The sequence below is a fragment of the Pan troglodytes genome, chromosome 12 (genome assembly GCF_028858775.2).
Source record: "Pan troglodytes isolate AG18354 chromosome 12, NHGRI_mPanTro3-v2.0_pri, whole genome shotgun sequence".
Lineage (NCBI taxonomy): Eukaryota > Metazoa > Chordata > Mammalia > Primates > Hominidae > Pan > Pan troglodytes.
Window position 1 is genome coordinate 61,978,753 of NC_072410.2, and position 14,874 is coordinate 61,993,626.

A 14,874-nucleotide genomic window follows, 5' to 3' on the forward strand; every position below is an offset into this window, starting at 1 on the left:
ACACGAATATGAGTCCATTTACACATACTTCAAAAGCAGGCAAAACTAATTCTTAAAAAATTTTTACTTTTTAATTGAATTATAACCAGAGAAAATGTACAAATCTTAAATGTATAGCATTTTAACATATGGAAAACATTCATAATGAATATTAATTACCTAGATCCAGATATGGAATATTTCATCCCCCAGTAGCTGTGTCCCCCTCCCAGATGATAATTCCAAACCTCAACTACTATTGTGATCTATTTGTACCTTGAATTAGTTTTTTCATAGATTACTATTGCTTTGTTTCCTTCTATTTTTTAAAGACAGTCTTACTCTGTCACCCATTAAATAATAATTACCATTGCCCCTTCCCGCTAAACCCTAGCAATCAGTTTCACTTTTTGTCTTTATGATTTTTTATTATTTATTTAGAAACAAGATCTCACTCTGTTGCCCAGGCTGGAGTGCAATGGCATGAACACAGCTTACTGCAGCCTCTAGTTCCTCGGTTCAAGTGAGCCTCCTGCCATAGCCTCCCGAGTAGCTGAGACTACAGACACATGCCACCATGACCAGCTAATTGTTTTAAATTTATTTTTTATGGAGATGGGGTCTCACTCTGTTGCCCTGGGTGGTCTCAAACTCCTGAGCTCAAGCAATTCTCCCACCTCAGCCTCCCTGTGTTGAGATTACAGGCATAAACCACCATGCCTGATTTTTTTAAAAATAATTTTTTGTAGATATGTGGTCTCCCTGTGTTGCCCAGGCTGGTCTTGAAATCCTGGGCTCAAGTAATCATCCTGCTTTGGCCTGATTACTATTTCTACTATTTCTTGACCTGACTGTTGTTTCCATAGAGGTAGACACCTTTTTATTATTTATTGATCTCTATATTTAGGATTTGTATACTTTTCTGTATATATATTACACTCCAATAAAAGTTTTCTCAAAAAATCCAAAGATTTTATTAGCTATTGCTCCTCAACTCAGCACAGTGACTGTAGAATTTTATGCAGGTATGTTCTAAGCATTAGCTTCTTTCATTTCTGCTACTACAGGCATAATTCATGATTTTATTACTATTATCATTTTATGAGTCTGCCTATTTTTTTTATTTTTTATTTTTTGAGAGGAGTCTGGCTGTGTCGCCCAGGCTGGAGTGCAGTGGCACAATCTCGGCTCACTGCAAGCTCCGCCTCCCAGGTTCATGCCATTCTCCTGCCTCAGCCTCCCGAGTACCTGGGACTACAGTTGCCCGCCACCATGCCTGGCTAATTTTTTGTATTTTTAGTAGAGACAGGGTTTCACCATGTTAGCCAGGATGGTCTCGATCTCCTGAACTCGTGATCCGCCCACCTCGGCCTCCCAAAGTGCTGGGACTACAGGTGTGAGCCACCACGCCCGGCCGAGTCTGCCTATTTAAACTAAAGATTCATATTAAAATAGGAAGGGGGATAACATTTAAAAATTACTGTATTATAAAAGTCATTGTTTCTCTGTGAGGAGAGATGATGAATATATGAATTGTTTTTTCTCTCTCATCTTCTAGTTACTAAAGAACAATCTGAGATCTGAGAGACATTCTGAAGAGGTGGGGAAAAGGGCTTAGCAATGAGCACGCAAGAGCATCTTGTTTGGACACAGTGTCTACCTGGACACCCCTAGTCGGTCCCATTTAGATGAAAATATGTCTCTGGCCGGGCACAGTGGCTCATGCCTGTAATCCCAGTACTTTGGGTGAGGCGGGTGGATCACCTGAGGTCAGGAGTTCGAGATCAGTCTGGCCAACATGGTGAAACCCCATCTCTACTAAACATACAAAAATTACTTGGGCATGGTGGTGTGCAACTGTAGTCCCAGCTACTTGGGTGGCTGAGGCAGGAGAATTGCTTGAACCCAGGGGGTGGAGGTTGCAGTGAGCCTAGATGGTGCCACTGCACTCCAGCCTGGGCAACGGAGTAAGACTCCATCTCTAGATAGATAGATAAATAAATAAATAAATAAAAGTATAGCTCCAAGTCTTGTCTTCAACGTTAAAGTCTAACACTAACATCCCAAGGCAGAATCTTGTTATTTCCAGTGGTATTCGTTGTCATGAATTCGTTAGTTTAATGCTGGGACTATAAATAATTCTTTTTTTTGTTTGTTTTGGTTTTTTTATTTTGCAGAGCATAGTAGAGGTGTGAGACTATATATAATTACATAATTATCTTGGCTGTTTTCTGAGAAAACTTACAGGAGGAATGGATACCAATAATTTTTTTTTTTTTAGACGGAGTCTCAATCTGTCCCCCAGGCTGGAGTGCAGTGGTGTGATCTCGGCTCACTGCAACCTCTGCCTCCTGGGTTCAAGCAATTCTCCTGCCTCAGCCTCCTGAGTAGCTAGGATTACAGGCGTGTGCCACATACCTGGCTGGTCTCAAACCCCTAACCTCAGGTGATCTGTCCACCTCGGCCTCCCAAAGTGCTAGGATTACAGGCATGAGCCACCTGTATCAATAACTATTGAAACTAGAGTTTTATGTAAGAATTGACATGTCTTTTTGTTGTTTATATTTCTCCCCACCTCCATGATGTGCAACCTTCCTATTAAGAGAATGTTGAGCTGTTGTGATGGCTAATGTTAAATGATATTATATTTATCTGAATTAGTTTCAATTTAATCACCATTTCTTGAAGTCACCTCAAAATGAATTGATGACTCTAAGGAAATAATCACTTTTAGGAAACAATTAGTTTGGACACTGTGTTTCTACTATTATGTGAAAACCAAATAGAATTTTATGTTTGAAAAATTAGCAGTTAATTGCACTCAAATCATGACTCTCTCCTGAGGAAAGTACTTTGCAGATTATAATTATCAGTGATACTTTGTAAATGAAAAAGCAAGCATTGAAGAAATTAAGGGTTTTGTGGTTCTCTGTGAAATTAGGGCCAGGAATGAGACTCTGTGTTTCTGGTTCTTGTTCTTGTACCAAATCATCTGACCATAGATAGACAACTTTCAGAATTTAGCCAAGAATAAAGGAAATTGTCAAGATAACCTTAATAAATTTATGCAATATTAATATGCAATCCTCTTTCACATTAAATTTATGAAATCATATTTAATGCTGGGCCTGCTGGCTCACACCTGTAATCCCAGCACTTTGGGAGGCCGAGGTGGGCAGATCACTTGAGGTCAGGAGTTTGAGACCAGCCTGGCCAACATGGTGAATCCCTGTCTCTACTAAAAGTACAAAAATTAGCCAGGCGTGGTGGTGTGCACCTTTAGTTCCAGCTATTCGGGAGGCTGAGGCAGGAGACTCGCTTGAACCTGGGAGGTGGAGGTTGCAGTAAGCCAAGATCTCTGTTCTAGCCTGAGCAACACACTGAGACTCTGTCTCAAAGAAAAAAAAAAAAGAAAAAGAAAAAAAAGAAATCATATTTAATGTATACTTTAAGATATGAACTTTTATATTCTCACTTTCAGCTGGGATCCCTAGTCGCTTAAGAGAGTCATTCTTTTTCTTCAAAACAGGGTCTGTCCCTTATCGCCCAGTCTGGAGTGCAGTGGCTCGATCTCATCTCACTGTGGCCTTGACCTCCTAGGCTAAAGAGATTCTCCTACCTCAGCCTCCTGAATAGCTGGGAATACAGGTGCACGCCCCCACACCTGACGTTTTGGAGAGACAAGGTTTTGCCATGTTGCCTAGGCTGGTCTTGAACTCCTGGGCTCAAGTGATCCTCCTGTCTGGACCTCCCAGAGTATTGGGATTATACGTGTCAGCCATTGGACATGACCCTGGGAGTCAGACTCCTCCTGTTACCAGAAAGGGGTCCTGATCCAGACCCCAGATTTCAAGAGAGGGTTCTTGAATCTTGGGCAAGAAAGAACTGGGGTGAGTCCACAGAGCAAAATGGAAGCAAGTTTATTAGAGAAGTAAATAAACAAAAGAATGGCTACTCCATAGGCAGAGCAGCCCCGAGGCCTGCTTGTTGACTGTTTTTATGGTTATTTCTTGATCATATGCTAAACAAGGGGTGGATTATTCATGAGTGTTCAGGGAGGGGGTGGGCAATTCCTGGAACTGAAGGTTCCTCCCATTTTAGACCATATAGACTAACTTCCTGATGTTGCCAAGGCATTTGTAAACTGCGATGGCGCTGGTGGGAGTCTTTTAGCATGCTAATGCATTATAATTATAATTAAATATAATGAGCAGTGAGGACCACCAGAGGTCACTTTCATCACCATCTTGGTTTTGGTGGGATTTGGCCGGCTTCTTTATTGCATCCTTTTATCAGCAAGGTCTTTGTGACCTGTATCTTGTGCTGACCTCCTATCTCATCCTGTGACTGTGGACCACCTGGGAATGCAGTCCAGCAGGTCTCAACCTTCTTTATTTATTTTTTTTCAAGACAAAGTCTCACTCTGTCGCCCAGGCTGGAGTTCAATGGCGCAATCTCGGCTCACTGCAACCTCTGTCTCCTGGGTTCAAGGGATTCTCCTGCCTCAGCCTCCTGAGTAGTTGGGATTACAGGTGCCCACCACCAAGCCTGGCTAATTTTTGTATTTTTAGTAGAGACGGGGTTTTGCCATTTTGGTCAGGCTGGTCTCGAACTCCTGGCCTCAGGTGATCCACCTGCCTTGGCCTCCCAAAATGCTGGGATTACAGGCGTGAGCCACCTTTCCTGGCTGACTCAGCCTTATTTTACCCAGCCACAATTCAAGATGGAGTCGCTCTGGTTCAAATGCCTCTGACACTGCCTCTCTCAAGTTCAAACTTTTAAGCTCTGCTCTTACTTTTTTCTTTTTCCTTTTTTTGGAAATAATTTCAGGCTTATAAGAAAAGTTGCAAGAATAGTAAAAAGAATGGTTTTTCCTCAAATCATTAATTTTAATTTTAATTTTTTTTTGAGACAGAGGCTTGCTGTGTCACCCAGGCTGGAGTACAGTGGCAGGATCTCAGCTCACTGCAACCTCCACCTCCTGGATTCAAGTGATTGTCCTGTCTCAGCCTCCCGAGTAGCTGGGATTACAGGTGTGTACTGCCACGCCTAGATAATTTTTTGTATTTCTAGCAGAGACAGGGTTTCACCATGTTGGCCTGGCTGGTCTCAAACTCCTGGCCTCAAGTAATCCACCCACCTCGGCTTCCCAAAGTGCTCGGATTACAGTCAGGAGCCACCGCGCCGGGCCTAATTTTTTCTTTTCCTTCCTTCCTTCCTTCCTTCCTTCCTTCCTTCCTTCCTCCCTCCCTCCCTCCCTCCCTCCCTCTCTCTTTCTCTCTCTCTTCCTCTCCTCCTCTCTTTCTCTCTTTCTCTCTTTCTTTCCTTCTTTCTTTCACAGGGTCTCACTCTTATTGCCCAGGCTGGAGTGCAGTGGTGCAATCAGAGCTCACTGTAGACTCAACTTTCGGGGCTCAAAGTGATTCTCCCACCTCAGGCTCCCACGTAGCTGTGACTACAGGCACAGGCCATGACCCCCAGCAAATTTTTGTATTTTTTGTAGAGATGGGGTTTTGCCATGATGCCCAGGCCAGTCTCGAACTCCTGGGCTCAAGTCATCCTGTTGCATCAGCCTCCTGAGTAGCTAGGATTACAGGCGTGCGCCACCACGCCTGGCTAATTTTTTTTGTATTTTTAGTAGAGATGGGGTTTCACCATGTTAGCCAGGCTGGTCTTGAACTCCTGACCTTGTGATCCACCTGCCTCAGCTTCCCAAAGTGCTGAGATTATAGATGTGAGCCATCATGCCTGGTCGCACTTCAAGTTTTAATGAAAGCTTATATAAGATTATTTTGGCCGGGCGCGGTGGCTCATGCCTGTAATCCCAGCACTTTGGGAGGCTGAGGCGGGCGGATCACGAAGTCAGGAGATCGAGACCATCCTGGCTAACATGGTGAAACCCCGTCTCTACTAAAAAATACAAAAAATTAGCCGGGTGTGGTGGCGGGCGCCTGTAGTCCCAGCTACTCGGGAGGCTGAGGCAGGAGAACGGTGTGAACCCAGGAGGCGGAGCTTGCAGTGAGCCGAGATCGCGCCACTGCACTCCAGACTGGGTGACAGAGCGAGACTCCGTCTCAAAAAATATATATATATTATTTTATTCCTGCACCTTCCCTATTGTTTCTTTCTTGTATTTTCCATTTTCTTTTCCTACTTGGCGAGATTTGGCTTTCCGTTCAAGGATCTTTTTGTGGCCTTTGTCAAGTTTTAGTCTAGTGATAACCACCTTGCTGGGTGAATGCCCACAGGGACAGCTATGCTGTTAGCCTTTTCCCACTGCACCCGTTCAATGTAGATGGCATATTTCTTCCTGTAAACCTGGATTATTTGGCCAATTTGCTGACCCTTACAGTGTCCTCGCACAACCTGAACCTCGTCATCTTTTTGGATGGTCTTTGATCGAACATTGTACTTTTGTCTCAGCTCTTTGGAAAGAGGGGAGGACATAATCTTTCTGCGAGTGTGGGAAGGTGCATTGAAATGCCTTTTGCAGTTCTTGCTTCAGTCAGAAGTCACAAAGGGATTGTACTTCATTTTGGCTGCTCCACCTTTGGTGATGGCTGCAAAGGTTTAATAAATCTTATTTATGGGAAGGTATAGTGGGTTGAATGGTGGCCCCCCCAAAAGATATGTCTACATCCCAACCCCCAGAACCTGTAAATGTGAGCTTATTTGGAAAAGGATCTTTGTAGATGTAATTAAGGATCTCAAGAGGAGATCATCCTGGATTACCTGGATTACCTAGGGGAAGAGAAAAGCAGAGGCAGATTTGAGACAGGTACAGAGAAGGCCATGGGAAGGTGGAGGCAGAGATTGAAGTTGTCCAACCAAGGAAAGCCTGGAGCCACCAGAAGCTGGAAGCAGCAGGGAAGGATTCTCCCGGGAGCCTTCAGAGGGAGCATGGCCCCACCTATCCCTTCACTTCGGACTTCTAGACTCCAGGACTGAGAGAGGCTATATTCTGTTTGAAGCCATCAGGTCTGTGGCACTCCACCACAGCAGCTGCAGGAAAGGAGAAGAGAAGGGCTCAGTGGAGCCATGCTGTAGCTGTGAGCAGTGACTCAGATTGACTGGAAAAGGAGGATGTTTGGTCATTTCGGACAAGTTCCTGGTTCTGTTTTTGTTTGGTTCATCACAGTGACAGGGTGGCCTTGTCTGATGTGGATGTTCTGTGACATTACGTTCAGCAGGAAACTATGAAGGCCAGCTGTGTGCCAGGCCAGCTCCTGGAAGAACCAAGGCCTGGCTGGGCATCTGGGGCTGCTTTTCTTTCTCTCATATGTGAAGCTGGGTGTTCTTTATGGACTTCAACCAAAACAACACATCCCGACAGACTGAATGCAGAAGCTATGAGAATCCAGCTCTTTTCTATTCAGCCAGATGTTAAAAAGATTTGTCAAAATGTAAAACAATGCCATTTTCTCCCCCATCCCTTTTTTTTAAAATGGCATTTTTTTCCACAAAAATTTTGTTTATGAGAACATGTAATGGGTTTTTAATTATTGTTATTTTATTTTATATTTTCTATTTTTTGTAGAGACAGGGTCTTACTACGTTCCCATGCTGGTCTTGAACTTCTGGCCTCAAATGATCCTCCTACCTTGGCGTCCCAAAGTGTTGGGATTATAGACATGAGCCACCTGGTCTATTGTTATTTTTAAATTTATTTAATATGTTCATAGATAAAACATCTTTCAGTTTTAATTTCTAATATAGTAAATATTGGTAAATATAACCCGAATAAACACAAGCTCATTGAGTCCTCAGTAATTTTAAGTGTGTAAATATAACTTATACATATAATATTTAAGTATGTTCAGGGGTTCAGAGACCAAAAATTTTCAGTACTACTTACCTAGTTCATTGTCAATCTTTGTAAATGCATGCGTGCTTGTCTACTTATTGGAGACGGTGTTCTATATTTGTCCACTAGATCAAGCTTGCTAAATACGTTCTCATCATCTATATCTTTTTTTTTTTTGAGACAGAGTCTTGCTCTGTTGCCCCGGCTCACTGCAACCTTCACCTCCCGGGTTCAAGTGACTTTCCTGCCTCAGCCTCCCGAGTAGCTGGGTGCATGCCACCATGCCTGGCTAATTTTTGTATTTTTAGTAGTGATGGGGTTTTGCCATGTTGGCCAGGCTGGTCTTGAACTCCTGGCCTCAAGTGATCTGCCCATTTTGGCTTCCCAAAGTGCTGGAATTACAGGCGTGAGCCACCATGCCTTTACATGTTTTCAACACATTTAATTAAGCCAGATTGTGTGGCTTACTCCCTGTGTAACCTAGGGCAATTTACTAATTCCCTCGGGACCTTGTTTTTCTCATTCATTATCTACTGATAATAATAGTGCTATCTTGTAAAGTAGTTATCAATAAATATTTGCTATTGTTATCTTCACTAGCAGTGTTTAGTGTAGGAGCAACAAAAAGGGACAATGGTTGGATTTATACAGTTGGGGTTTTGACTGGGCAACGGGGAAGAAAGATAAGTGGGTAAGGATATTAAGGAGCTCAGAAAAATAATAGTGGGAGTGTAGGTTGGATAGGAAAAGAAGTGGAAGGCTGAGCTGTGAGGAGCAAATGCAGTGGAAGCTTAGTGAGAGGCAGGAGATAGTATGGGGAATGGGGACTGAGTAAACTGGAGAGACAATTACTAGGGCCCATGTGAGGTCCAATGTGAGATCTCAGTTGTGGGCGCAATGAAGGGGTGAGTGGAATGGACAAGTTATCCGCACAGAATAGGGTGGTACTGGATTGACATGAGAACCCAAAGTCTTCTGTGCTGGCTTGACCAGTAGATAAACAAGGGGTGGTGGAGCACCAGAATGACACAAATCTCCCAGCAGAAGTGATGCCTTGAGAGCGGTGCTGGCAGCTGGGCAAATGCCAATCCTGCTTAGGATATTGGGGCCTTGGGAGAACCTGTCACCTTTCCTGGAGACAAAGACAGGGGAGCCAGACCTTCTTCAGGACAGCCAGCTTTCAGTCATGGCAAGAAACTAAGCAGTTTCCTGTGGGAGGGGTGCTGACAATGTTGGAGGTAGGTTTACTGTGCGAGCAGTGGGCCAGTGGGTCAATGGAGAGAAAACACAGGGACCTTCCATCTGGAGCAGTGGCTGAGGATGGGAAGGGTGGGAAGCATGCTGGCATAGACTGGCCAAGACTCTAAATGATATTCTAGACAGTATGGCTCAGCTTAGAACCCAAAGTAGCATTGGTTTCTTTTCTTTTTTCTCTTCTTTTCTTTTCTTTTTTTTTTTTTTTTTTGCTATGAAGTCTCATTCTATCCCCCAGGCTGGAGTGCAGTGGTATAATCTCGGCTCACTACAACCACCACCTCCCAGGTTCAAGCGATTTTCCTGCCTCAGCCTCCTGTGTAGCTGGGATTACAGGCACCTGGGTAATTTGTCTATTTTTAGTATAGACGGGCTTTCACCACGTTGGCCAAGCTGGTCTCGAACTCCCGGCCTCAAGTGATCTGCCTGCCTCAGTCTTCCAAAGTGTTGGGATTACAGGTGTGAGCCACTGTGCCTGGCTTTTCCCCCCTCATCTTAAGATCTGCTTCTAAGTGTTGACTTATTTTTATTTTTGAGGCAGTCTCCCTCTGTCCCACAGGCTGGAGTGCAGTGACAAGATCTCGGCTCACTGTAATCTCCATCTCCCAGGCTGAAGCGATTCTTGTGCCTCAGCCTCCCAAGTAGCTGTGGCCACAGGCTCTGGCCAACATGCCTGGCTAATTTTTTTGCAGTTTCAGTAGAGACAGGGTTTCGCCATGTTGGCCAGGCTGGGCTCCAACTCCTGGCCTCGAGTGATCCTCCCATTTCGGCCTCCCAAAGTGCTCGGACTACAGGCATGAGCCACTGCTCCTGGCCTAGTGTTGGTCTCTTAATGGTTTTAGGCAAGGAGGGGCAGTTACAGATAGGTTAAGGAGAAAGAGCACTTTCTAAGTAACGGTGCTGCCCTGCTGAAGAATAGTCTGTCCCACGAGGTAGTGACTTCATCATATATTGTTTGTTTTTAAAGAAGTGGGATGGACATCTGTCAGGGAAGCTGAAAGTAGGGTTGGGCTGCAGAACTTCAAAAAATTCTAACTCTGAAAAATCTGAAATTTCAGAGTATAGTATTTGGCTATGACCCCCTCTAGTGGCCATTGTGCAGAATTAACCATAATACAAACATTTCAGAACTGAACTCAAAATTTCAAACCTCAAGACTAGCTAGGGTTTGTGGCTTTTAGGGAATATCCTAAATTCTGTTATGTGGATAATTCTGCATGAAATCCATCGAGATGTCTTGGCTTTTACTGTTTGAATCACATTAATGATTTTTTCTAAATCAGAGGCAGCTGTATCAGGAAGACATCGCTGGCTGGTAGACTTCTGCACCAGGCACATAAAGTCTAGGAGAGCAAAACAAATCAGATTCCTGTCTTCATGGTGTTTACATTCTCGTGTGGGGAACAGATGATCAATAACCGGTCAATAAGAAAGTAAGACTCTGATTAATGTTATGGCAGGAAATAGGCAGAGTGTGGTGACAAGGACTAAGGAGGCTGACCTACTTGCATAGGGCACTCAGGGAAGGTTTCTTTAAAGAGGTGACATTTAAATGAGAAGAGGCAGAAGAATATCCCAGGCAGGCAAAACAATAGATACAAAGGACCTGTGGTAGGAACAGCTCAGCTAGGAGCTGATGGAAGGCTGACATACCTGGAAAACGAAATTAGCAAATGGCATAAGGCCTGGGTTGTGGCTGGAGGACACCCCAAGGGCCAGATCATACCAGTTCTTGAAGACCATGGGAAACCTCAAAAGCCATGGGAAATTCAGTTATGATAACTTTCATCCCATCTTAACAGATTGTGTTTATTTATTTATTTATTTGAGATGGAGTCTCGCTCTGTCGCTCAGGCTGGCGTGCAGTGGCACTATCTCTGCTCACTGCAACCTCTGCCTCCCAGGCTCAAGTGATTGATTCTCCTGCCTCAGTCTCCCGAGTAGCTGGGACTACTGGTGCACACCACCACACCCGGCTTATTTTTGTATTTTTAGTAGTGATGGGGTTTCGCCATGTTGGCAGTGGCTGGTCTTGAACTCCTGGCCTCAAATGATCCACCTGCCTTGGCTTGCCGAAGTGCTGGGATTACAGGCATGAGCCACCGCGCCCAGCCTGTATTTATTTAAAAATTAATTTTATTGAAATTATCTGTACCCATACTTTGCTTCTAAATGGAATAAATATTTTTTAAAAACTTGAATTTGATTTCATATTAACTGATTTTATCTGTTGGTTTCTAAGACCATAGATTTCTTTTGTACTAAACATTCTTTCTGTACCAGCATTCGGCAGTGAATTTAGACAGGTAATATTGAATTGGAAACAGCAGGTTCTTTGTTGGAAAACATAGTACATTATTCTCTAGAAGAGAACATCATCAAGGCACTGACCTCTTTCTAAGGAGGAACTGGAGAGAGTTTTCTCTTTTCATGAAGACAGCTTCTGTGCTTGAACTACTTCATCCAAAAAGAGACTTACTAGAATTAGCCAAGCCCCAAAGTATGAGAGTTTTTCTGCAATGTGAAAAACTTAACATTGTTTTACTTTGTCAGGGAATTTCAGAAATGAGTTAAAAATTTAAAGCTCAATGTAGATTAGTCAGCTTCTTTTGATCTAAATATTTCTTAATTTAGAAGCACTGTGAAAAATGAGGATGACGAATGCTAGACAAAGCCAACACTATTAAGTTTATAAAAGAAAAACATTCAGCATGACTTCAAGGTTGGTGGATGGCACGCATACAGCCAGTGGGCCCATTGTGCTATGTGTAAGCAAACTGTGTGGTTGTGCCAAGGGGATCGCCTTACCTACCTGTGCTGTGTGTCAGCACCCGAGTGGTCTGACAGACTGATAGTAAAGCTCACTTTATTAGATAATACAAGAAATGTGGATATGTTAATTTCTCAGTCAGAAAGTATAGTACTGTCCTGTGGCACAAAATGGGCAATTGTAAGAATGGTAATTGTTGAGAAGGAGGAAGGGAAGAGGGAGAGAAGAGGCATCAGTGGGATTGACTCTGGTATTGAAGGTGACGTGGCATGAGGAAAAGAACACTAGAATTGCCTACTGCCACTGCCACCCAACTGGAGGTAAAGATTCTGTCTGTCAGTATACATGCACTTAACGAGGCCAAGACTCAGCCAGCTACTCAGTCATCTATAGGGAGTGGGAGCAATAATTCTACAACTGGGTATCTTCAAATTCTAGCCAAGATTAAACTTTTTTTGGTTGCAAATTAAATATTCTAAAAAAGAAACTATTTAGCTTGTTGTGGTGGCATGCACCTGCAGTCCCAGCTACTCAGGTGGCTGAGGTGAGAGGATTGTTTGAGACCAAGAGTTCAAGGCTGCAGTTGAGCTATGATAATGCCACTGCACTCCAACCTGGGTGATAGAGCAAGACCCTGCCTCAAAACAAAACAAAACAAAACAAAACAAACCCCAAAAAACCAACATTAGTACAGTTTGGAGCATCCAAATCATCCATATAATACCTTTGTGAGCACTGCCATGTGATTTTAAGGCCCAAGTTCGTGCTTTTATATACAATCAAGATCATGCTAAGTGATATTTAACTGTTTTGTTTATATGTATAGAATTATTTTATTGGTTTCCATAAAGTGCATATTTGACACCAAAAATAAAATTTAAGCCAGGTGTGGTGGTGTGTCGCTATAGTCCCAGCTACTTGGTAGGCTGAGGTGGGAGGGTCATTTGAGCCCAAGAGTTCCAGACCAGCCTGGGCAACATCATGGGACTCTATCTGTTAAAAGCAAAACAAAACAAAACAAAACAACAACAACAAAACAAATGGTGCTGGAACACGTGGACATTTATAGGTCAATAAAAAAGGGAACAATAAGTAAATATAAAAATTTGCCTTTTGTTGTTCATTCCAACTGAAACCATGCAGTCTTGCTCAGTCAGCTCATGCTGTGTTTATCTCTGGGATACAATATGGCTAAACTGGCCTAATAGAGGTAGAGATTCTGTCAGTTAGTATATGCTCACTTAATGAGACCAAGACCCCGTCAGCTACTCAGAAGGTCTATGGATCACATTACTCACAACCCTGAACCTAGGTAATACGTGCATGGATAGAGCACCAGAAGCCTCTAGATTTGGTCAATGTGCTGGCTAATCAAGCTGTGCTTATAGGTCAAGTTGAAAGTAAATGCTGGTAAAGGAGAAGACAGTCCTAAAGGTATCCTCTCTGCCAGGAATACTCCAGACCTGCCGGTTCCCATGGCTTCTACTTTCTCAACTTCAATGTCACATTCTCAAAAGGAAAAATTAAAGGATACTATCCATATAAGGAAAACAAATGGAAATAAAAATGCAGCTCTTGAAAGAGAAGTCAATAGCTGGGACAAACTCAGATCAGAAAGGATTAGAATATTAGTAGATTGGAAAGGAGAACTGAGGAAATTAAACATTTTAAAATTCTAGCATTGAAAAAAATCTAGAATTAAATAATATGCATCCTGAAATGAAAGTGCATCCCAAATACCAAGCAGAATATATGAAAATAAGCCCACGCACTGGCCACATTGTGACACTACATCAGAGATAAATAGAAAAATCTTAGAAGTTGGCCAGGAGCGGTGGCTCACGCTTGTAATCCCAGCACTTTGGGAGGCCAAGGAGGGCAGATCACCTGAGGTCAGGAGTTTGAGACCAGCCTGGCTAACATGGCAAAACCCCATCTCTATTAAAAATACAAAAAAAAAATTAGCCAGATGTGGTGGCACGCGCCTGTAATCCCAGCTACTTGGGAGGCTGAGGCAGGAGAATCTCTTGAACCCGGGAAGCAGAGGTTGCAGTGAGCCAAGATCACTCCATTGCACTCTAGCCTGGACAACAAGAGTGAAACTCCGTCTCAGAAAAAATAAAAATAAAAATCTTAGAAGTGACCAGAAGGAGGAAGAAAACCAATTATCTACAAAGGAATGACAACTACATTGACAGCTGGCTTCTCATCAACAATGATAGATGCCGAAGACAAAGACGTAAAATTATGAAAGTGTTTGTTGAGAAAAAAAAAACAACCATCAACCTAGAATTGTATGCCCCGTTAAACTATCATTCAAAAATAAAAGTAAAACTTGTCACAGGCTCTCATTGAAGAGATGGTTAAGAATCTCCTCAAGAAGAAAAGTGCACCCAGAGGGAAAGCATGGCATACAAACATAAGCAACCAACTGACCGAAAGACTAAGCACAGGTGCAGATGAAATATATCAGGATATGTATTTATGTGGCTGAACAGTCCCCCATAAAACACATTTTTGTATGTTTTTATAAAACAATAAAAATAATAACTCCCCTCAATAAAAAGATCATGGCTGAGTGCAGTGACTCATGCCTGTAATCCTAATACTCTAGGAGGCTGAGGTGGGAGGATTGCTTGAGGCCAGGAGTTCCAGGTTACAGTGAACTATGATTGTGCTGGTGTGCTCCGGCCTGGTCGTCAGAGTGAGACCCAGTCTCTTAAAAAACAACAAAAAAGGGCCAGGCATGGTGGCTCACGCCTGTAATCCCAGCACTTTGGGAGGCCAGGGTGGGCGGATCACGAGGTCAGGAGTTCGAGACCAGCCTGAACAACATGGTGAAACCTCGTCTCTACTAAAAATACAAAAATTAGCCGGGCATAGTGGCGCATGCCTGTAGTCCCAGCTACTCGGGAGGCTGAGGCAGGAGAATCGCTTGAACTCAGGAAGAGGAGGTAGAATCGCTTGAACTCGGGAGGCGCAGGTTGCAGTGAGTCAAGATCATGCCATTGCACTCCAGCTTGGGCAACAGAGGGAGACTTCATCTCAAAAACAAAACAAAAGATTG

At 43.3% G+C, this 14,874-nt stretch overlaps 1 pseudogene; it reads right to left on the reverse strand.

The window, feature by feature from the left end:
- Positions 1-6,076: 6,076 nt before the first annotated feature.
- Positions 6,077-6,513, reverse strand: LOC100613431 (large ribosomal subunit protein uL24-like; annotated as a pseudogene).
- Between the last annotated feature and the right edge of the window lie 8,361 nt (positions 6,514-14,874).